The sequence below is a fragment of the Meleagris gallopavo genome, chromosome 1 (assembly GCF_905368555.1).
Source record: "Meleagris gallopavo chromosome 1, MGAL_WU_HG_1.1, whole genome shotgun sequence".
Lineage (NCBI taxonomy): Eukaryota > Metazoa > Chordata > Aves > Galliformes > Phasianidae > Meleagris > Meleagris gallopavo.
In genome coordinates, this window is record NC_139404.1 from 44,608,871 (window position 1) to 44,631,568 (window position 22,698).

Consider the following 22,698-nt stretch of genomic DNA (forward strand, 5'->3'; position numbering starts at 1 on the left):
AAAGCATGAGTCTCACACTCGCGGGAAAGGAGCTATTCGGTCTGCCTGTACCAACATGAACCTGCAAGGGATCACACTATGACTGACAGGCTGCTTTGCCAGCCTGAACATCACTCAGAAGCTCTGACGATGACAAACATTCAGATATTTATTAAAAACTTCCGATCAGATCCCCTTCCCTTCTCCTCTCCTCATACAGATCTTTTTTAATGCACTTTCAGGATCTAACAATCATGTACACTCCAAGAGTATCCATTTTGCACACCCAAAAACTCCCAACCCAAGACTGTCTCTGTTTATCACTGCAATGTATTGATAGAGGATTAAGGACAGATAAGCACGTGCAAAATTCCAGCTGAGGGCAGCAGAAGTCCTCCCCCTTCCTTCTTTGCCCTGTCCTTGTACAGACAAAGAAATTGTCTGTAAGAAAATATAATTCCCCTCTGCTGCTGCTGACAGCGATACTGCAAACTACCTACAGGATGGTGGCAGTGTTTTGCACGTTAAATGCTATCACTAAGAGCCACCTTTTTAGCTGACTGAAATAAGAGCTGTTCTCTATAGCCAAGAAATTGCTTGACATCCAGCTATTTACAGCAAAGATGACCCATGTTGCAGAATTCTCCCTTGGGCAAAGGAAATGGTTGCTGCTCATCAGTGTACAAATTGTTTTCGGCTTCACAATATCTGATTTGGAGCTCACTTGGGAATGAGCATATCCAACCTGTTCATCTCAAATCAGCCACCTTGACATTGCCATGGGGTATGCAGGACTGACAGCCACAGATGGCTGCCACATATAGGTGCACATCTTCCCAAAACGTGAATGTGAACCTTTTACCCAAAACACTGTGCCAGAGGTTGTGCCAGTGAGACCTTCTATCCCAAACTGAAACAAACAAGCCAAAAACTTAGACGTAGCCCATGATAACAACGGTTGTTCAGGGCATGACACCCTGCCTTCCATTCAGAGAAGAGCATGCAGCCCCCCTGAAGGGTTTGTAGTTGGGTAGCTGACACCTGAGCTCCTAAAGGCACTGCAAGTGAATACAATAGCACCAGAGCTTCCACCACACTGCTGTTTGGCTGCAGCTTTAGACACCCCAACTTTGTTTATGGCTGATGATAGCACACAGATTGTACATTGTACTGGACAGGAACCTGCCAATTTTATTTGCCTATGAAGTGCTTTGCCTGTCTGTGACCCCGTATACATTAAGTCTTGCTAAATGTGTGGCATCAATTATTTCCATATCAACAAACAATGTCAAATGCTGGAGCAGGACTTCTTTGCCAGTCAGCCAGAAAACATAGATGGGTTATCAGAGGACAGAAAAATCAATGATTAGACAAGTACGCCTACACTTCTTCCTCGTGAGCCTTGTTACAACATGGAAACTGCCACAACCCCCTGGGTTTCACTACAGTCATTCTCTATTTACAGACATGCAAATGATGGGAGCACAAAGTTCAGGTTCTCTCTCCACCATCAGTTGACCGACCACCCACACTTCATCTAGCTGTGGTCCTGCTAACTCTAGTTCACTGCAGCATGAAAGCTCTCCTTTAAAACTACATGTGTAGGGACCGGTGTTAAGCACGTTGCCTGGTGTGTTATCAGGCATTAATACAAGCTGTTAGATAAATATGATTAGGAGCCCATTTAAAATGAGTGTAATGAAAACAGGAAGCTCCTTCCAGTTTACTTCTCCATGTGTCAGACCTAAACATATGACATTTAGCTCTGATTTGGGTGACAGGGACTTGAAACAGCCTCAACTAAGCAGAAAGCCAAAATGTCATTCTGTTTAATTGGCATACATTTTCCAAGTGCCTGATTTTCTCAACAAATGTCTTAAAGGCAGCAAATAACAACCAACCAGCCAGACAGACACACAAAAGCCCTACAGCACAATACAGACAGTATACGTTAGGCTAAGTAAATTGTTACGACTCATCATTTGTAGGTATGGACCAGTACTCTCCCTTCAATCACCTGAATACCGTAATTTATCAAGGAGCAGGTTCTGGGGTCTTAATTCATATACTGTATAATTCTATGGAATAGTTTCTATAAAATAAAGTATTTGCTGTAATTGCCCCTCAGCTGTATTGCAGACAGGTATTAAATCCATTTTACTTTCATTTTATAATGCTTTTTATGGATAAAACTCAGATCTACTATTTAAAGTTTTTCCAGTTGCTTCATAATGCAAAGGTTTGATCACATATTTCTGCATATTTCACAGCAAATTCACTTGCTACCAATGTTCCAAAGATAGCTGTAAATCTTCCTAACTCCTTGCATCTAAGTATTCATTCTTAACAAGATCAAATCGCAACACCTGCACACTTATATACTTTCCTGGATCAGAATGATATAATTTTGACTACTGGAATAATTATTTAGATTAAGATACAGCAAGATTCCTGTTTTTAAGTCTCATCTGTCAGATGCTGAAGAACAGTATGTGAAATATTATATTTTAAGCAGAAAAAATAAAACCAAATTTTTCACATATATTCATAACCTTATGGACCTTTTGAAAATCAAAAATCCATAAGCTATTATTCATTGTGAAATTGGCAGCCCTGCTCATGGCAGGGGGTTGGAACTAGATGAGCTTTGAGGTCCCTTCCAACCCCTGCAGTTCTGTGATTCGACAAAGTCTGAGAAGTCAGAGATTTAAGTCTTTTACTTTGTTCTTCTACAAGCAATAAAATGTATGAAATATCACAGTTTTATGGTTGTTTTTTTCATCCCTGGGAGTTGAGTTTTAGCAGGAATATATGAGCAGTAGTATATTTTACAATTATTTTGGAAACTGTAGCAACATGAGTTACAAACACAGAATCACGGAATCACAGGGGTTGGAGGGGACCTCAAGAAATCATTGAGTCCAACCCCCTACTAAAGCAGGTTCCCTACAATACATTACACAGGTAGGTGTCCAGATGGGTCTTGAATATCTCCATAGAAATAGACTTCACAGCCTCTTTGAGCAACCTGTTCCAGTGCTGTCACCCTTACTGTAAAGAAATTCTTCCACAATTTAGTACAGAACTTCCTATGTACAAGTTTTAGGCCATTACTCACAGTTCTATCACTACACACCACTGAGAAGTGCCTGGCCTCATCCATTTGCTTCCCATCCCCTTTAGATATTCATAAACATTTATCAGATAGCCCCTCAGTCTTTTTTTCCTCAGGCTGAACAGACCCAGGTTACTCAGTTTTTCCTCTTATGGGAGATGCCCCAGACCCATCAACATCTTTGTGTCCCAAAGGAGAGTTTCTCCTTTAAGTTTTATGAAAGGAAAATGTTACAGCACTAGATCACTAGAAAGTGGAATGGTGGAGATGCAACACTGACCAATAAGAATTTCTGTACTATCATATAAGAATATCATTTTCTGGACCAAAACTAAGATGAGGCTGTCTCTGCCTGCCTTAAAAAAAGCAGTTATAGGAGAAGTGCTGGGGTTGGTCTGATCCAGAACAGTGGCAGGGAGTTGCCTCTGCTCAAGCTACAAGCAGCTCCCATTTCTTTTTTGTAAGCACCTCAGGCCAACAATTTTACAGATGTCAAATAGATTTTATAAGCCCAGTATAAAGGCATGCCATTATCAACAGGAATCTCACTAATCAAAATAGAGGAAAAAACTAATAATTACAGGCTTAATAGCAAAACTGTCCTTTTACAACGTTTCCTTGAATTTCTGTTTGCGTATTTCACACGCACGCACCACCTTATAAACTATTTTATTTGAAGTATTATAAGGGGAGAAATTGAGTGTTCCAACTTTCCAGTTCATGTAATAAGGATTAATTATGACACGTAGGCTTTGAAACGTTTGCAATCAGGAGTCATATTAGAAAGCATTAAAGCAATATATAAACTCTAATAGCAGCATAAAATCACTAACAGCAACGTGGCACATATCATAAGGAATTAAGCCTTCAAGTGAGCAGACACATAAAAGTCACGATGAGGTAAGGCAGCTTGTTAGCCAGCAGCTTTAGCTGAGGAGAAGGCACGCTGCACAAATGCATACAAACCGGTTAGCAGCAGCCGGTGCTGCACAGGCTGTGATAGGAAGGGAAAGCACACATCTCACCACTGCTACAACACTCAACAGATTCACCAGTGTTCAGCACCTCAGACAAACAGGTCTGATACAACTGTGAAACAGAGGAGCGTAATCTTCACCAGCACTCACCAAAATCGTGCATTTCTTCCCATGGAAGGTTGTTTTTTTCTACACAAAATATTTCCTCATGTTTTCTGTCTTTTGAAAAAAATCACAAGCTTTTCACCATTTGAAAACTTAACAGAAAAGATACTCTTAATTAAGAGAGTGAGGTTTTTTTTTAAGAGAAAAAAAACCTTCATTTTTCATGGTTCAGACAAGTTCTCGTTAACAAAACCTACAATTCCCAGCAGTTCTGTTCAGCGATGCTGAAACTCTAGGTATGGCTTGAGGATTTGCTTAAGCTGAAGGGAACCCTTCTGCCTTGGCTATGAGGCAAAGCAATTGTGGGGAACGTACCTGCAGTGCCACGGGAGCTGCACAGACAGCAGTAACGCACGGCTGCCAGCGGGCTCACCCTATATGTGCCGCCCCATGCAGATAAAGGCGGGCTGTGCAGGGCCACCAGAGCTGCAGGTGGGTGCTCCCAGCACCATGACGTCAGTGGCCCTGAAGCCGCAGGCACAGGATGGCACCGGGGCCATAAACACAAACAGCCCGTTATGGTTATGGAGCTGGAAGCAGCCCATGCAGGCCGCCCTCAAGCAATAACACAGGTGGGGGTGTGTTTTATGTCACGCTCCCAAGCTGCAACACAAAGCAATGACTGCCGGGGTGTGCCTGCCTCAGAATTAGAGTGTAGAACTGATCGAGTTGGTACCCTGTAATGCTACATACATGCGCATTATCATGGCAGAGAGATATACATCTAATGCTTGTGTTTGGTCTAATATTTTACCCTTGTGGTTGGGCTGCAATTTGGATGCAGCATTGTTGAGCTGGTCAGGGAGCTGATATAGGTGACAACTACCTCTATTAAAAAAAAATATACGCTATTGGATAGCAGTAGAGAGAGGGATTTGTATTACACAGCTCCTCATGCAGCAGGCCTGATTTGGCCATGGGCAGGGAGATACCAAAGCCCTGCAGTAGGCAGGAGCGAGGACTTTGATCAGAAATTCATGTTCCTAGTTGCCATGGGTTTTGTTGTGTCACAGCATGTTGGGTACATTTGTACTCAGACTCTTAACATCAACAAGCAAACTGATCTTTATGCGGATCTGTGGCCTTTACAGAGGTTAATTATCCTTGTGAAAGGCAAGGAATGAGGGTACAGATAAGTGGTAAGCCAGCTAACCTCTATGTATGGATAGCCATAGGAGCAGAGGCACGTCAAAACTGTTTTCCACCTATCCTAAGAGAACTTCAAAAGTAGTGAGCTTACATTACAGCCTTGGAAAGAAAACAAGCTTCACCCAAGCAAAAACCTAGCAGGAAGCATCAGAGTGACTCTTCTGGTGAACTTGAGATCAGAATTATATCTGGAAAAGTCAGCTCTTGGGGACTGCAATGCCAACTGCTGAAATTATGATGAGGGAGAGATGAAAACTAATAGGGCTGCCTGAAGGACCGAGGAAAATGCAAATGTGGCATTAAAACATCTGTGGAAATAAAGCGTCTGAGGTAATAGTTCAAACAATTATCTGATCTGCTAGGAAGGGAAAAGCATTTATAGATAACCAAAATAACTGACCCAACGGGAAAACTATGCCCCCGTGTTCTCTAAGAATGTGTCATCTTCGGGAGATGCTTCACTAAATCTATCTAAATTTTCCTTGTGCTACTGGTATGGAAATTTCCCCTCATTATCTGAACTTTGCCTGGTCAGTCCCTCAAACCATAATGTTTTTATTTTTCTAAGGCATCCAATAGTAAAAAATAAGGGTACATCTGTACACAACTCAGCTACGCTGATGCAAAAAAGAAGTAGATGAGCTCAATGAAACCAGCAGAAATATCTTTCATTCCTGTGTCGTGAATGTAGACAGAAAGCAAAGTAAACATCTAAGAGTTAAACAATATCCCTAAGCATATTAAAGTGAATACTTTAAAGTGAATCCTCTTCTTAGGATGAGAATAAAAACAAACAGCTGCTAAGTAATGGCTCTCAGCAAGACTCTTCTACCCATCTATCAAAATCATATAAGTGACTTACAACCACAAGAGATTAGCAGACCCTAAAACATTAGGTTGCATGCACACAGCTAGATTTTCAGCAGCTTGTTTGCACTGTGACAAACCTTGCTTTAACTTCACGTTCCTTCTGCTAAAACTTCTTGCTGCAGCCCTCTTGTTTCCTTCTGTACCACTGGACCTGCATGCACCTACATGTGCAGCAAATGTGTGAAGGTAACAAGATGCTCATCTACACCTCCCTCTCCCCTGGTTTGGTTTTTCGGTGTTAAGGACACAGCTTCTGAATTAGCACATAAACACCTGCTGCCAGGTCTTTATATCACACTGTAATTGCAGAAATAAGATCAATTACCAGACAGAAAAGCTGTTAGAAGTTAAAAATATGTTGCTCAAACTATTCTTTCTTTGCTCATTAGCTTTTACAGGCATACGCATCAAAATACGCACATCATTTCTTCATGCCTCTCCAATGCTTCTGGCATTTTTTAGGCAGAGCAAGGAGTTTGGCTGTGGCACGGGGCAGCATGCATGAGAACACCCCAGTCACATCTTCCTATCGGTCTGCCATAAGCCTGAGCTGTTCTCAAGCGGTCGCTGCGTTACATGAAGAATAAGTAACAAAACAGGGAAGGGGGAAGAAAGTAATCTGAGGAGGGATGTAGCAGTCTCAAAGATATCCTAAAGAATAAGCAGGCTTTTTCTGCAGGGTGTGTGTTGGTTGATTGTAGGGTTTCTGGGCTCATCTTTGCAATTGGGACAAAACTGTTGACTTCTGAGACCGTTACCAATTTCCAGCAGCTAAGATCTTCTCAAATTTCTTCTGTTTTTGATGATAGGCTTCAGTTCAGTAAATTCAGTAAATTGTAGAGAACCATTAAAGTAGGGAAAAAATCAGCCCTGTAATTGGAACAAGTCTGCAGAACCATTCAAATAAGATGCAGTGTCAGGCTCTGGGGCTGACTACAGCCCAGCTGGGGACATGCAGTCAAACCTTGCATGTCGCCACTATTAAACTGGAATGCAAGTCTTTTCACCACAAGTTCTGTGACACATGGCTACCTTTAATTGTTGGATAGAGTCTCCAGTCACACTTAATCTTGCAAATCTATGTATCTCAAGCAAAATATGCAGAAATACGTATATTTGTAGACACGTATACAAATCAAAAGGCAGAATATGCAATAAATTGTAGGATGACAGAATTGTTTCCTAAATCACAAGCATGAGATGCTCTCTGAAAACTCACAGTTCTAGCACTGAGCAGCTGCTGTGTTTTCTTACTAATAGGTGGGCTGCAAGCTGGCAGGCAGTCTCTCAGGAGGAGGGAAGAAATACATCTCACCTCTTAGCTGGCTTTTCTTGATTCCATTTACTAGGATTTAATTGAATGAGTGCAGAAGAGCTGCCTGAAGTCCATATATGTGACAGCAGTTTGTTGCTCAAGAGAAATTTCAGAAATATGTCCTAAGTTTCTGCATGTATGTTTTCCCTCTGATACCAATCTAATGATAGTAGTCCAAGTGATTTTGTTTGTCAGGGATTTGATCAGCAGGTTGGTGTCGCTGCTTAGATATGTAGGGAGTCCTGCACATGAGAAGTCACAGTTCTGTTAGACATGGTGTTTCACACTGCCTGCACTGCTCAGCACCGGCCCTTGCTGCAGCTGCTGCCCGGAGGTGGGACATCAGTGGTAATGGGTGCTCAGAGCTAATTCTGTGCACTCACATTTCATAAAGACACTGACATATTTATGCAAGTACTTTGAAAATATGCCAACCTCATTAGATCATGAGGTACCTGAGAGAGAGAATGAAATCTCTCTGTTTTGCAGGTATTCAAAATGTGCACATACAAGTTGTTGATTTAATTGATAGCCATTGCCTCTTCTGTGATGTTATTTCAAAGGCAAACTGATTTGTTGCTGAATTGGTAAGAGCTATAGCACACGAATCACTTGATAAAACTTAATCATCACTGGATAATCCATTTGGTCTTTTTACTTCATCACTGATCTGTCTTTCCTTAAAAAAGAGCTGATAAGGAGTGAGGCATCTCACTCCTTATCAGGGAAAAAACAGGGGAAAAAACACAGCATTAGCTTTCAGACATGGCCCCAGCACTAACATTGCTGCCCAGAGAGCCTGAAAGCCCCCCCGCTGCAACCCTTGATTAATATTCAACTGTGATCTTTCTGCATCCTTGGATTTTGTGGCTTGCTTGAAAGACTTGACACATACAGGACCCCCCATATAACAGCCTGAGGGGTATTTTTAATTTATATATGCATGTATATGTAAGCTGTTTATATCTGTTGTGCTTTAATACAGCACAGATAAAGGTATACAATATATACAGTATATAGATGACAGTGTTCCAAGAAAAGAAGCCCTCTGCGGCTCTCTCCCACTGGGTTCCATGCTCTGTGCCAGCACAGAATGAATTTCAGTCCTCAGACAGTTTCCAAGTAATCTCATTTCTGTCATCCTCTCTGAAAGATGGGAGACAGTGGATGGATGCCTCAGATGAATTTGAAATAAATTGTAAGGGAGACGGATAGATGCTGTTAACTGAGTCTCCTCTGCTGCTGAAGCCTCAACTGTGTTCACGTGGAAAATTCTTGTCAGCACAGATGGTTTGTTTTGACCATGCTATGTCATTTAAATGTTATAGTAATAACAGAAATTGGGTTATTTTGTGTCAGCAGCCACTTTTCAAGGGAAGCTAAAAGCAGGTGGGCACCAAGAAAGTTATAGCTAGCATTAAGCATGGCAGCAACACCCAGCAATCTACTGTGTAGGTGATGCTGCGAGACACGCGAGAGCTTGCCTGAGACGATCCACTGCATCTGTCAACACTGTAATGCAGCAGTACCAAGTTTTAAATTTGCCCTGGAGTGAAAGAATTCGACATAAACAACCTGCTTATATATGTCAAGTCTTATCTTTAAATATATTCGTACCTAGGAGCCTAAGAAAGGCGTCAGCATCATGCAGTGCAAGCACTTTTCATCATCCGTGGCACCAGAGTAGCACACTGGCCCCTCACCTGCTCTGCTGCTTCTACAGCCATTGCTCACCACATCCTTGGGGAGTAGACATGCAAGCATGTCCTACCCTGCCGTGTCTGCCACATGGCTGGCTCCTGAGATGAGGACAAGGGAACGGAACCAGCAGCTGAAGTTTGCTTTGGAGACCTCCAGGAAGCAGAGAAGAATGCCAGGTGAGGAGATAGCAAAAGCCAGGAGAGCTGGTGGCATTTGTTGTCTGATGTGCTCAGGGTGGAACAAGGATGGAGGGTACCTAATGCATGGACAAAGCCTTCCCGTGCTCCACAGACAGCTTGTTGTACCAGCTGCTACCTCTGCCTCCATGCATTCATCCCAAGAGTCAAAATAAAACGCACAGCAAAAGAAACACAAATCTGCAGTAACCTTACAATCCCCAGCAGCATTCACAGGCACTTAAGGATGCCTTAAAATTTTTATGTAACCTGAAACATCTGTGTAGCCTGCAATGGGTCATTTACCTCACAGAAGTCTCAGCTCAGTTGAAAGCTGAAGACATTACTGAAACTGTGAACCATAAAACCATTTCTATTCATATCTGTTGATATTTGTTTCCTCTGCTGCTGCTGTAAACACACTTTCATTGAAGAAGGCACCACCATCAGCAGGCTCCCTACATCCCACACTGGCTATAGGAACACTACTATAGGCCATGGTGTCCATCAGATAATGAAAACAGTTTGAGAAGGTGCCAACACACCTTCTGTGTGTTGCACAGAAGAAGGTGCTGAGAGGCTAAGGTCAGATTAGCTCTGCCATGGGAGAAGGCCCAGAGGCCTGTGCCATGCCCTCTGACAGACATCACAATCCATGGGCCACGTTCCACCCCTCTGTTAAGCTGGAGCAGGGCCAGAGTGAGCAAGCTGGCTGCCCCACAGCCCCATGCCCACTGTGGCCCAACACCAACCTCCGCTCTGAAGGCTGCTGCAGCACAGGGTAGCAACAAACCCAGGAATGGCACCACAGGAAGCATAAATGGCATGATGTTGCCCACGAATCCAGGAGCATACACATGGGATCTGCCCATGTTGTAAAACTGAGAAATTGCAGTATTTTTAGAACATTACTGCTGGCTGTAAACCATTGATCTATATTGTCTAGCACAATTACCACAGGCTGGCCCCTGTGTTCCTCAGAAACTAATTAACCTGTGCAGTCAAGTTTTAAGTTTCTTCACAACCTTTTTAAGATATCATATTAAGAAAGAAAACACAAACAGAGACTTGAAGCATACATATGAAATAAAACTTTCAACTTCTCTGTTACCCGGTGCTTCCTTGCCCAGCACTTACACAAGAACAGCAAAGGCAGTATTTCTGAGCCTCTCCCTTTCTTTTTATGATCATTATACAACAAGATAATTAAGTTCAGCTGAGGTCATCATACTTTCATTGAGTTCCCAGTCCTGACAATGGAAACCTGTGTCTGATATCTGGTTCACAGAAAGATTTTTAACCTTGTTTCCGCCCCCACTACTGTTATAAAACTCTAATCTGTGTTGGCTGCTTATTTTTCTGAACCTTTAGAGGCTGTAATGTTGTTCCTTTGCAAGCTTTAAGGCTGCAAAGAAAGCAGGCATATGTTACTACATAGTTCAAACAACTTTGAATTCAATAATGAAAGACAAGATCGAAGTATACCACAGTTCCAAGCTTAGTCTTAAATATAACTTTTCTGATATTTCACCAATGAATTCTACCAGCATGAAAGTTTCCTTAAATGTCTGAACTATATGAAGCTTCAGAGCAAAAGGAAATGAAAAGGAGCTATAAAATACTTGAATGAGAACAACACACTAACCTTCTGCTGAGAGGACAGCAAGTCCAGTCACGTACAGTGAATCACAGCAATAAATCACAGCTGTGTGAAACTGCCATCACAGGCTTCTCTACAAGTGTGTGGGCAACAACATCAACAGATGTGGAATTCTGAGTTTCGGCTACAGGGAGAACTACCACCACCAACAAAGCAGTGCTGCAGAAGTCATTGCCCCACCTGCTGCTCCCAGAGCCTCAACAGCTGCACTCGTGGGGACTTCAATTTCACATTACTTTGGCACTTAAATGTCTTACAAATAACTTTAAATAATTTCAGATAACTCTCCAACATTTTACACTGAGCCTACTTCACCTTGTTCATTTTAGTCTTTGAATTCGGGTGTGCAACAAATAGTTCCAGGTTTTGAGCTGATTAGCTGAAGAGCCTTAATTAAAATGCCAGTTAAAATGATAGTGCAATTACAGGGATGTAAGCATTGACAGGTTTCCCTGAGCAATGGGCTTTTATAGCTAAAGGTAATGATTACATTTCTGCAGAAAAAAATCTTTATTCTGAACTACTATCAGCCAGCAAAGTACTTGGAATGCATACATCAGGCTCCTCCACAAAATAATAATCTGGATAAATGGTTCTTCTAGGGACAGCCAGAACTCCAAGCTATATGTTGCTTCCTCACCATGTGGAATTTAAGGAAAATGCCACCATAGACACTGGACCATAAAGAGAGCTTTGATTTTTCTGTTCATATAATGTTGCCTTACTTAATGCACAATATTTGTGCCAAATTTTAGTAGGTATTTAAATAACCTATCAAGTACTGATAACAATGCAGAAGAAATACTGATACAAGCTGCAAACTAAGAACTCTGCATTACTTTGCATCTGTGCAATTGTTTGCAGTACTTCTGTACTGTTGGCTTTTAACCAATATAGAGATACATTCAAGGCATCATCATGCAATGACCAAGTGAATTAGTAACTTCAGATACTTTAGATGTCTTACTGTTCAAGGAGTATATTCCAAAAGGCACTGAACAACTCATGTGAAACCACCAGTCGACTCATTGCTGGCCCTTGGCACCACTGCAGCTTGTGCTCCCATCACAACTTTGCCCTTGGCCACCTCATAAAACTGTACAGGTGTGGTTCTGCTCCCCACATATTATCAGTACTCACCTGCAGCACGTGTTCATCTTGGAAGAACACCCACAGGCTGGAACATGGCCCTAACTCGGTTTACTGAGAGAATGCTTTCATTTCAGACTACATTGTTTTATATATATATATATAAAATAGGGAAATGTTGCAATTTCTAAGGCCATCCATGAATCTGCCTAAGCTCAGCAGCACTGGGAGCACTGGGAGAACCTGGCACCTCACATTTTGGAATCCAGGGTTAGGGACCACATCAACCCAGTTCTCAGTATCAGTAATATTACTCACTGAATTGAAACTGCAGAAAATGCAGTTGATGGTAAACTACTAATTAAAAGGAAAGGCACGTGGCTATAGCTACTGTGCTATTGCCACCTACAGGTATTCTTCTCTTCCTTAATTACAAAAAGTAACACACTGCCCTGACGCTCTTCTCCAATATAAACTGCTGTTCCCATCTAACTCACTGAAGATGCAACACCATCAACTACTCTCCAGCTATAGGCTACAATTGAACATCTACCGTCAAATTCAGTAAATTGCTCCTTACCCAAATGTGGAAAATCTTTGAAAAGTTAAGTGGAAAAAAGGGTAAAAATAAAACTTCTCTTTTGATAGAGAAAAAGGAAAAAAAAAGCCTCTCTTTCTATTCGTAGTGATCAGATAGTGGCTCCATATTTAGGTAGCTCCCACTGGCAGTCAAGGACACACTGCAGCACCCTGCCAGCAGCAAGGCACACCAACAGGGTGGCAGAAACCCTAAAGCTGAAGCTAGCTGCTGCTCTGCTCAATGAGGAACTGGAGGGTTGGGTAACTTCAAGCCACAGCTCAGAACACCAAGAGCACAGCTGCTGCTGTGCCTGCCTTTGCTGCTTTGTCTAAGAGGGGGAGCGGCACTCTGTCTCTTTTTAAGAAAACACACAGCTGCATGGTGTGGGGTGCCATACAGAAGTGTGAGCAACCTCTGAAAATGCGGAACTTTCTTATGTTCAGTGAATTTTTTTTTTCTTTTTCCTTTCTCTTAAGAATAGGCAGTCCCATTCTGTAGTGGTGACTATAGAGCTTGCTGAGGGAAGAATAGCTACGAATAAGTCAATCACAAAAGGTTTCTGAATGCAGTCCTTAAGCTTATCTGAATTTCTATCTTTGCTACCAGTGCTGTCATTTCCAGATATGCTTGCTATCTGCAAATGTCACAGGAAAAATAAAAGAAGCTGTGAGTGCTAGCTATTTTGTGAAAAGCTGAAGAAACCAAAATATCAGTAGAAGTGCATAGTCGGAGTAATAAAGTAAAAAGCTTGTGGCACATTTTGGTCTTATCATTAAGCACAGAACTGAAATGTGTTGAGAGAGCAAAGGCACCATGGCATGTGCGGATGAGCATGATAGCTGGAACAGAAGAGCTTGAAAACTAGAGAATATAGTTGTCTTGCTTTAGAAGGCCACTTTTAAAAAGTGGTTTTCACTGAAAATAAGGATCCAATTGTTACAGGGCTTCCTGGTTTTACATTAGTAGATAGGTGCCAGTACTGACAGACAGAAGAGTGCTGCTATTTGGAAGGATGGACTCTCAGCACAGATAAGACTCGACTTCAACTTCAGCTATAGCTGCCCCACACCATGTTAATATTCTGTATATTCACAACATTACCAGCAGAGCTAAATCACTGTGACTAACACCTCAGCTATAGCTGAGGCTTGTAATTATTTCAGAGCCAGAGAGCCGTGATGTATCTATTCTGAAAACAAAATTAGTTAACATATGCACGTATACAGAATACAAATGATGCTGATATCTTTTGTCTTTCATATTAGTTAATCATTCTGGTCCAAATGCAGATATTCCTTTTGGCATGTCTTTTGTCATGTGTATGTGCATAAGAACAATTATGAGCTGACAAATGAAACACAAACACCACTTAAACACCACATAGTGGATAATCCCAATTGGGTGTGAAGCTCTATGCAGTAGGATACAAAATATATGTATTGTATATGTATATGCACTACCAATTCAACAAAGAAGCAAGATCAGACTACACAAAGAAAAATTAAAGAAATTCCTTGCTGCAAGGACCTGTGCTTTCACCCGCATTCTCTAGTACTGTAATAGGGATGTTTCTTATTATTTAGGCAAATAAAATCTTATCAACATGGCCTTCGTTCTCATGAGAGAAAAGTAGAACATTACCTTTAACTCAGTTTCACTTCCATGTTTGTTTAAAAATAATAAGCATTTAACCTTCAAAATAATTTAATTATAGCTGTGAATCATAAGCAGCCCATGCACTTGGAGCATGCACTCCTGATCGAGAACTGATTTTTGAGAGATTGTGTCAGAGCTGTGTATTGGAATTATATGGAATTACAGCCTTTTAGATACAACATTGCGTGAGTCTAAGAGAATTAGGAGCTTCAATCCTATCATCAAAATATCTTAGAAATTTAAGGACTGGATTTGTAGAGATTCACAAATACAAAGCCATCACAAATATGTGTTTAATTCATTAGGCATTAAGGCTTTGGCTCATTAGTAGCGATAGCTCAGCTTAGAAGAATTCTCTGCTCCAACCATCTGCCCCTTTTGGATGCCATCCTCCCTCCTGGCAGAGCTAGCTCAGCATCTGGCAAGGGAAATGCCCTCTCACTCGTGTGTGTTCACACACCTTGGTGTTCGTCTGTGTCTCTTCCACTGCATCCAGATACAATTTAAGATGATGCATGACAACTGTATGATTTGCCAAGCAACCCCTTCCACAGTGGCAGGAATCTCTGAAACAGAGCTGAGTGAAATACTTGGGGCCAGGGTCACTTAACACAGCCTTCCCATAAGCTATCCCTGTTTGCAAGCTGAGGTCTCAGTGCCACTCAAATAGGAGCACAAGTTCAATTGCAATTAACAAGGACCTACACTCTCTGGTATCTATGTCATTGTCAAATATGAGAATTAATAACAGCTGAAGTAAAGTTCCCTTGACCTTGTCAGCCAATGCAGACATGCCCTGCACTTCTAATTCACGGCTGTTTGTTTTACAGCAGGTCATTATTTTCATTAATAGCTAAGCTGCTGGCAGATTCCTTGACATTTTGAATGAAAGATTAATCTGGATTTAATAAAGTGATCAAAAGGGAAGAGGTTATAATTCTTTTTCTAAAAAGTCTTCCAAATCAACGGCATTGTGCAGACTGACATCATGATAAGCAGCAGCTTATTGATACAGCAGTCCATTTGTTAATCAGGGTGACATAATGCAGCTCCTGTCTGGCAAGGCCAAACAGCACTGCAAGTCCACCGGCAAGACACCAGCACAGCATCTTTTCAGCCAGAAGCTCAGGGTAGGGTAGGCACATTTTAAAGCAATGTTTAAGTAAGGGGTGAGGGGATTTATATGGGTTTATTTTCAACTGTGGACAGAGAGGTCCTGGTTTGATTAACAAGTGCAGAAGCCAGGAATAAAGACGATATAAGCAGTCAGGTTCAGAAAGCAAAGCTCAGCGCTGCCCCTCCACTCCCTGTGAGGAGCTGCAGCTGCCATGAGACCTCCCCTCAGCTCCTCAGCTCTGGGCTGAGCTAACCAGTTTTGAAATTTTGCTTTTCCTTTGTCTCTCATATTCTCTGACACACATGTACCACTCCTGTCTCCACATTCACGCAAACTTCACACTGATGAATAAATTACACATTTTGCTCCGGGCACATCTGATTGATTCCAATACCATGGCAGGTACACTACTTTCTGTGGTGTAACCATGCAGGGCACCCTGGGCACCCACCAGGACTGCCAAGAGCAGCCTCCAGCATGAGCTGAGTTTGGGCCCTGGCTGTGCCACATTCCATGGTAGAAACATCAGCTAGCTTAAGCCCAGGCTGAACTGAAGAAAAGTGACAAAAAGATGACAGAAATTAAGACAACTCACCTTCAGGAAACCTGGGCCCAGGGCTGAGCTGCTTGGGCAGCTGACTGGAGGATAATGGAAACCAAGGCTCTGTGCAAAGCCCAGTGGGCACAATTGGAAAAACTGGTTTCGGAATGCTCAGGGTCGGGCCTCTGTCCCCTGCTTTAAAAAGTCACCTGGAAGGGCACGAGTGAGAACACACCATAAACCCAGAGCAGAATCACGCTGGCAGAGGGAGAGCTTTTCAGCACAGCACAACCAATACTGAGGCAGTGCTTAAGTACATGCAAGGAGGAGATAATGGGAAACTGTTGAAAACTGTTTCTCAGATAATGTGTTTCCTCTGTGACCTCTCAGAAAGTGAACTTTTGCTGAACTAGTAACTGGCCTCACCAGTTACTAGTTCACCAGACTGAATCAATTCTATGTCACTCCAAGTAACTGAATACTTATCGAGAATGAAAATAGAAGTAAACACAGTGGATCTGTAGTTTCCAAAGCCTATAACATTCGCACAGGAGTATATTGAGAACTTTTAAATTTAGCAACTGAAAAGAATTTTGTGGAAATGTTGTCTAAAATTGTGCATTTGAAGGTAGCAGCAAGATGTATTAGCACGTAGTAAGGCATGAAATTGCCTCATAAAGGAAATTGCTTTTGAGAAACACAGTCATAAACATCACAGTGAAATTACGGATAATGATTGGTATTTTTGTGCTGCTCTGACACTTGTGCTGAGCAAATGAGTAATGAACTTGACTTCAATTACTGAAACTGAGAAGAAAGGAAGTACTGTGTTATCCTAGTTTGTCTTGCCTTGGTACAAGCAGACGTGAAGTGTGTGCCATTTTGGGGTACACCTAAACTGACAAAGATGGTCCCTTCTTCAGAAAAAGGCTCTCTGCAGCCTGCAGCATTGCAATACCTGCAATAGGAGAGTAACAGCCAACCAATTAATCTATCATGTCTGTTCCCTACTGGTTGAAAAAGCTTCCTGCTGAGTGTGACACTGATTTTTTTTAACCTACGCCTATTTACTAAGACCCTCATACCTCAACTGCATGAAATGGGACAGTCGCTCCATCAAACAAAATGAGGACTTAAAATACAACTGTGATAAAAGATGTTTGGGAAGAAGTCTAGGAACATTTGAGCTATTTCCTCAGCTGAGTCAGATGAGGTTGAACTTGAGTCACTCTCAAGAGCTCACATGTGGATCAGGTGGGAGCAAATGGCAACTCAAGCACTGTTATAGCTGGAAAAAATATTCTCTATGTAGGTTATAATAAAGTTTGATTTGGTTTAGTTTGGGACAGTGGAGTTGTAATGGTGGAAAGTACAATTAAATAATGCTCATTAGCCATTAACAAGCGCCTTACACCTGCAAGGAGCTCTTCAGTAGTTAGATACAGAGAATCATTCTACACAATAGTCCTGTATCATATGCATTAGTCTCATTTTCTTGGCAATGGAAATTGAGGCCTTCAGATGAGATATCTCAAATTACAGTCAATTATCTTCTTTGCAGATGGCTTACCAATAGGCATGTGATGAGTGAACGACAAAATTCAGCTGCAATTCTTTGAGTCTGTGACTTGGGCTAATCTTGTAAAAAATCCCTCACATGGATTAGGAAGTGCAGGAAGAAACAAATTGATACATTTTCACTGAAGGCTGGAGACTTACCTGAAGTCAGCAAAGCAGCCTTTTGCAAATAGTGCTCGTAGGACTCCCAACCATATGTTAAAGCTCCCACACAAAAGAGTTCCCTTTATTTGGACTGCCAAAGAAAATGCAAATACACATGTAAAGTTCTGGAGAGCTGCAAGCCTACCTCAAACAGCCCTATCTGATCCACTCTTCAGAAAAAGACAAATGGCTGCTGCAGGGTGACCAAGAGCTAAACTTTCCTTCAGCCTCTTTGAGCTGACAAATGCATGGGCTCACTCACAGCCTCCAGCTACTTTTCTGCCATGTGCTTGTGGGCTGCCAGTGCAAGAAGCAGACCTGACACCTGAGCAGCCCAGTGTCACCTATGAAAGAATGCTCTGAGGCATGTAGAGCCCATCTGGCTCAGATCACCGCAGGAAACTTCAACATAAATTATTTTAGTCATAAGTGAAATCTAAATTGCTAAAATGTCTGTTCCCATCAACCAGCCAATAGTCAGGATTCTTGAAATCAGGTATGGGGACAGAGAGAAGCACATTCCTTCACCTGCACATAGTTATCACAGACCCTTCCCAAGGTCTTTGTTGGATGAAGGCCATATCTATCTAGCATTTACCACTCTAGCAAAATAACCAGCTTTGGGGATGGTGCCTGCCCTTTACAAGAGCAAATCAAATACAAAAAAGAGAAATGAATAATTACTGTACCATTAAAACAACAACAGTTACACAAATGTCATCAGCTGTACTTAATTTTCAATAAAACCCAGAGAAATCGATTTTTGATCACAGAAGTCAAAGACCTGTCTTATAACTAATGCATATGGGAATGGAGAATACTAATTCATTCAAGACAGTTGGACACATAAAAAAAGAAAATAAATAAAAATAAAAAAAAGAACAATTGGGGGATCTTCAATACTTTAAAATACCCGGAAAAAGTCAGGTCCTATTACTCTTACCAGCCTTGATAGCCAGTGACTAAGTTCTACTGAGATTTGAGAACAGAGGTAATATTGCCAGCCCCGTTTCAAAAAAAAAAAACACATGAGTTATAACATCAAAAACAAAGTTACCTGTAGCAGGTTTGGTTCCTGTTTTTCTCAAGGTACTCAGTTTTTGAAAAAAAACTGGCTTTCTTCAGCCTGACAGGACTCCCGCTGTTCCGCCAGATTCTCCCATTTTTGCTTTGAAATTTTTTTAGTCTTCTGAAATCAGATTCTGTTCTCCATGCTGCAGGAGTCACATTGGGTTCAGGGAGAAATACATACAACTGACCACTTAGAAATTCCTCAAGGCATACACTAAATATGATACCTACTGCAAATCTTAGCATAGGTCCAAATCGTCTCAGTTCCTCCACGATGTTAAAGCTGTCATTGCCCTAGCCATCTAAGTCTTGCACATCTCATCAGAAACCTCAGCTGGAACAGAAGCAGGAGAGCTTGATGATCACCGCTTCCTCTCAAGCCCTCTTTGCATGCTGCATGTGGTTTGTGCGTCTTGTCCTTGGCAACCTTCCTTCCAGCCTACCCTCTTCCACCAGAGCCATGCAGCAGCTGGTGGTAAGCACGCAGGCTGCTGATGGAGAGTCGCAGGAGCAGCGCACATACGTGTATAAGCAAGAGAGCTGATATAAAGTGAAAGTGTCATTGAGGGTGGGGAAATCGAGTTTTCTGTAGTGTCAACACATCTTGCTCTAAGTATTCACTTCTCAGCTTCCCTCACTTCCAGAAGAGAGCTCGTGGGCCTCCACATAGCTGGATGGATCGAAGAGTGTGTGGACGTCATAACCAAAATGCCTAAGCTACCAGACGCTTGGTTGATTTTTTTGTTTGTTCTTTTAATAGATTTCACCACATCTTAGCTTTGTTGATTGAAAGGTATATATTTGAGTGCTGCATGCAAAGCTGACACCTTTCACTTGTTCACATCCAGAAAAAGGAAGTAAGACTGTAATACAAACTGAAAGGAAATGGTTTTATCACAGACATGCTCTTTTGACCACTGCCTTTAGATTTCCCACAGGGTGGGAGCACACCACACAGCTTAACAGTACAGAAAAGGGTTTCAGCAAAGAGTCAGGGTAAGTGACTCAACACAGTAATACTGTGTGGATCTTCAAGGACTACATCTAGACTGCAGTTTATCAACAAATACTATAATAGAGTCCTTGCACATAATTACACTGCTGAGTTTCTAATATATGCTATTCCTCATCCTTAGCCTAATGACTTTTCGGCAGAACAGAAGCAGCTTCCAAAATGTGCGTCATTCAGATGATGTACAAATCTTCCTTAGAATAAAATAATCAGGTTTTAAATCAGAGAAATATATTCTCGATTTACTTAAATCATTATGGTAAAAATCAATATAAAACGTGATGCAAAGAGGTAGAAAATTAGAAAGATAATTCTGTTTCACTTTATTTCTGTAAAATACAAGAGTAATTTCTCTCTTGACATTTTCTCCAATCATTCTTCTATTTAGCCACTGCAGAAAAATTCCCCAGGGTTACCAAAACCCCTCTGTGCTGGATTACTTACTTGGAGCCAGCTACAGAATCTTAGGGGGTCAGAATATATAACTGCAAACCACTACTGCTAATTTTAGGATTTGCTCCCATGTCCTTCTGCAGGCTGCAGTCACTTTGACAAACAGTTGGAAAGCGACTCTGAATGCAGTAAGGAGCTCTGTCTTGTAAACACTGCTTTTCTTACATTGCACAGTTGTTGACAAAGAGCAAGTAAATCCCTGCACAAACAACCAGACAATAAATTCAAGTTATTACTTTATTTTCTTTTCAAGAACAGATTAACACTGCACCACTGTCACAAGAGATAGATTAGGTTGGACCGTGACCTTCCCTACGTGACCTTCCTTCTCTTGCTTATACACGTAAGGAAGAGTTCTCATGGTACATCACAAAAACAGGTAATGACCATCTCTCTCTACAGTACTGCTACACAGGGGCCAAATAATCAATTTTTGTCAGGGACTGAGTAGAGCTGAGGAAGAGGCAGCTCCCCACCAAATACAGATGGCAGTACAAAGGGCATGGGCAAGCAGTGGCTGCGATCCTGAACAATCCTCCAAAGGGGACCATGCTGTTACTCGGTGTTTCCTTACTGTCATTTACTTGTCACTCACTCCTCTGTGGTGTCCTACCACAATAACAACTCTTGTCCTCATGGGGAAGAGTAAATCCAGACTTCAAAAAGGCCATTTACAGTAACTTTGCTCTTCTCTTTTCTGAGGGGGTCCTTGGGCCAGCAGGTCCCGATCTCTTGATGTCACTGGAGGGCTATGTGCATCCTCCAGCAGGCACATAAACAGATGCCGGAGAGAGCTCCCATGACAGTCCTGTCAGCTCCCATCAATTTATCCAAATTTCCTAATGTTTACAGTTTCTCAAAACTCCCAATCCTGGAATGGTAAAACTTACTGAGATTCTCAGCTTTCATATTTTCCAATTGTGCAAATTTGTGATTACAAAGAAAAGCTAAAAAAAATCTGTCAAGAGTGTCACCTGGCAGCTCATAAAACAGATGGCAAAGAAAAAAAGTCAGTGCTTGCTTGCAATCTCATTACTTCGGGAGGTCTGAGTCATGGCTGTTAAGTACAGGAGTTGGTAGGTGGAACGTAGATCACCTCAAAGCCGCCATAAACAGTTGTGCATTCTGTTCCCAAAACCTAATGTAGCAAAAAAAATTGATTAATATTGTGGAGTGGGTTGGCAGGAACAATTCACTCATGTTACAAAGTTCAGCTAAGCTAGGAACTCTAGCTTAGAAAGAACTAGGTTCTTTCTGCTGTTGCCCAAGAAGATCACTGTCTCAGCAGTTGCTGAAAACGAACAGATGAGGCTCTTCAAAAGCAAAACTACTTGATTGCTTTCCTATTTTCTGACTCTGATTCTGTGAAAAAAAAAAAAAAATTGTTGAAATTGCTAAAAACCGAGAAATTGGAAAAGCCAAGCCAAGGGGGAATTAATCCCAGGCATTGCTGCAACTGCTTGCATGGTTCCCCAGCACTCCCTTGCTTCCAGCAATGGATAGTGACAACTTGCATAAAAATGTATTTAAAAAATTCATTAGTAACAGTCCAAGTCAATTGTAGCCTTGGCACAGTTCGATGTTAAGCTTCCAATTAAAAGATGCCAAATCTAACTAGGTCCTTGAAGTATCTGTGAATTATTTATGTTTGGGTTATGTCTTAGAGGTACTTTGTTTTGGTTTTGTTGTTCTTCAGTCATGATATAACTGCCTCATTTAAGGCCATTTAAATGATAATGCGTTTTGGGATTTTTTAGTAACACCAATATAGACTCTAGAAAACACCTTTATCAAAGACAGAAAGGGCTTGTATATTTAGGAAATAAAGGTATTTAAGACATTGTAAGCCACAATTCTGTAATATAATAATTCTAAAAAGATGGCCTTTTAGAGACTCATTCACAAGATGCCCATCTGGGAAACAGCATCCCACTACTCAATTATTAACGGGTCCAGAGAAAAGCCACTAAGAGTATCAGAAGGCTGGAGCACCTCTCCTATGTTGAGGGAACTGGGCTTGTTTAGCTTGGAGAAGGGAAGGCTCCGGGGAGACCTCATTGTGGCCTTCCAGTACTTGAAGGGAGTGTATACACAGGAGGGGAAATGGCTGTTTATGAGAGTGGATAGTGATAGGACAAGGAGGAATGGTTTTAAACCGAGTCAGGGGAGGTTTAGATTAGATATTAGGAGGAAGTTTTTCACACAGAAGGTGGTGATGCACTGGAACAGGTTGCCCAAGGAGGTTGTGATGCCCCATCCCTGGAGGCATTCAGGCATTCAAGGCCAGGCTGGATGTGGCTCTGGGCAGCTTGGTCTGGTGGTTGGCAACCCTGCACATAGCAGGGGGGTT

General features: G+C 41.8%; 1 protein-coding gene across 3 annotated transcripts in view; it reads right to left on the reverse strand.

Annotated features, from left to right (window-relative positions):
* Positions 1–22,698, reverse strand: part of TMCC3 (transmembrane and coiled-coil domain family 3) — a 123,551-nt gene that overhangs the window by 47,613 nt on the left and 53,240 nt on the right. Inside the window, exon 1 of one of the 3 annotated variants that reach the window (XM_010709219.4) lies at positions 4,552–4,677. The exons of 1 other annotated variant lie outside the window; for it this stretch is intronic. The gene's annotated coding sequence lies outside the window, so the exon portion shown is untranslated. Of the gene's footprint in view, positions 1–4,221; positions 4,291–4,551; positions 4,678–22,698 lie in introns of those variants that run through there. One more of the 3 variants, XM_010709239.4, reaches the window with a different exon arrangement.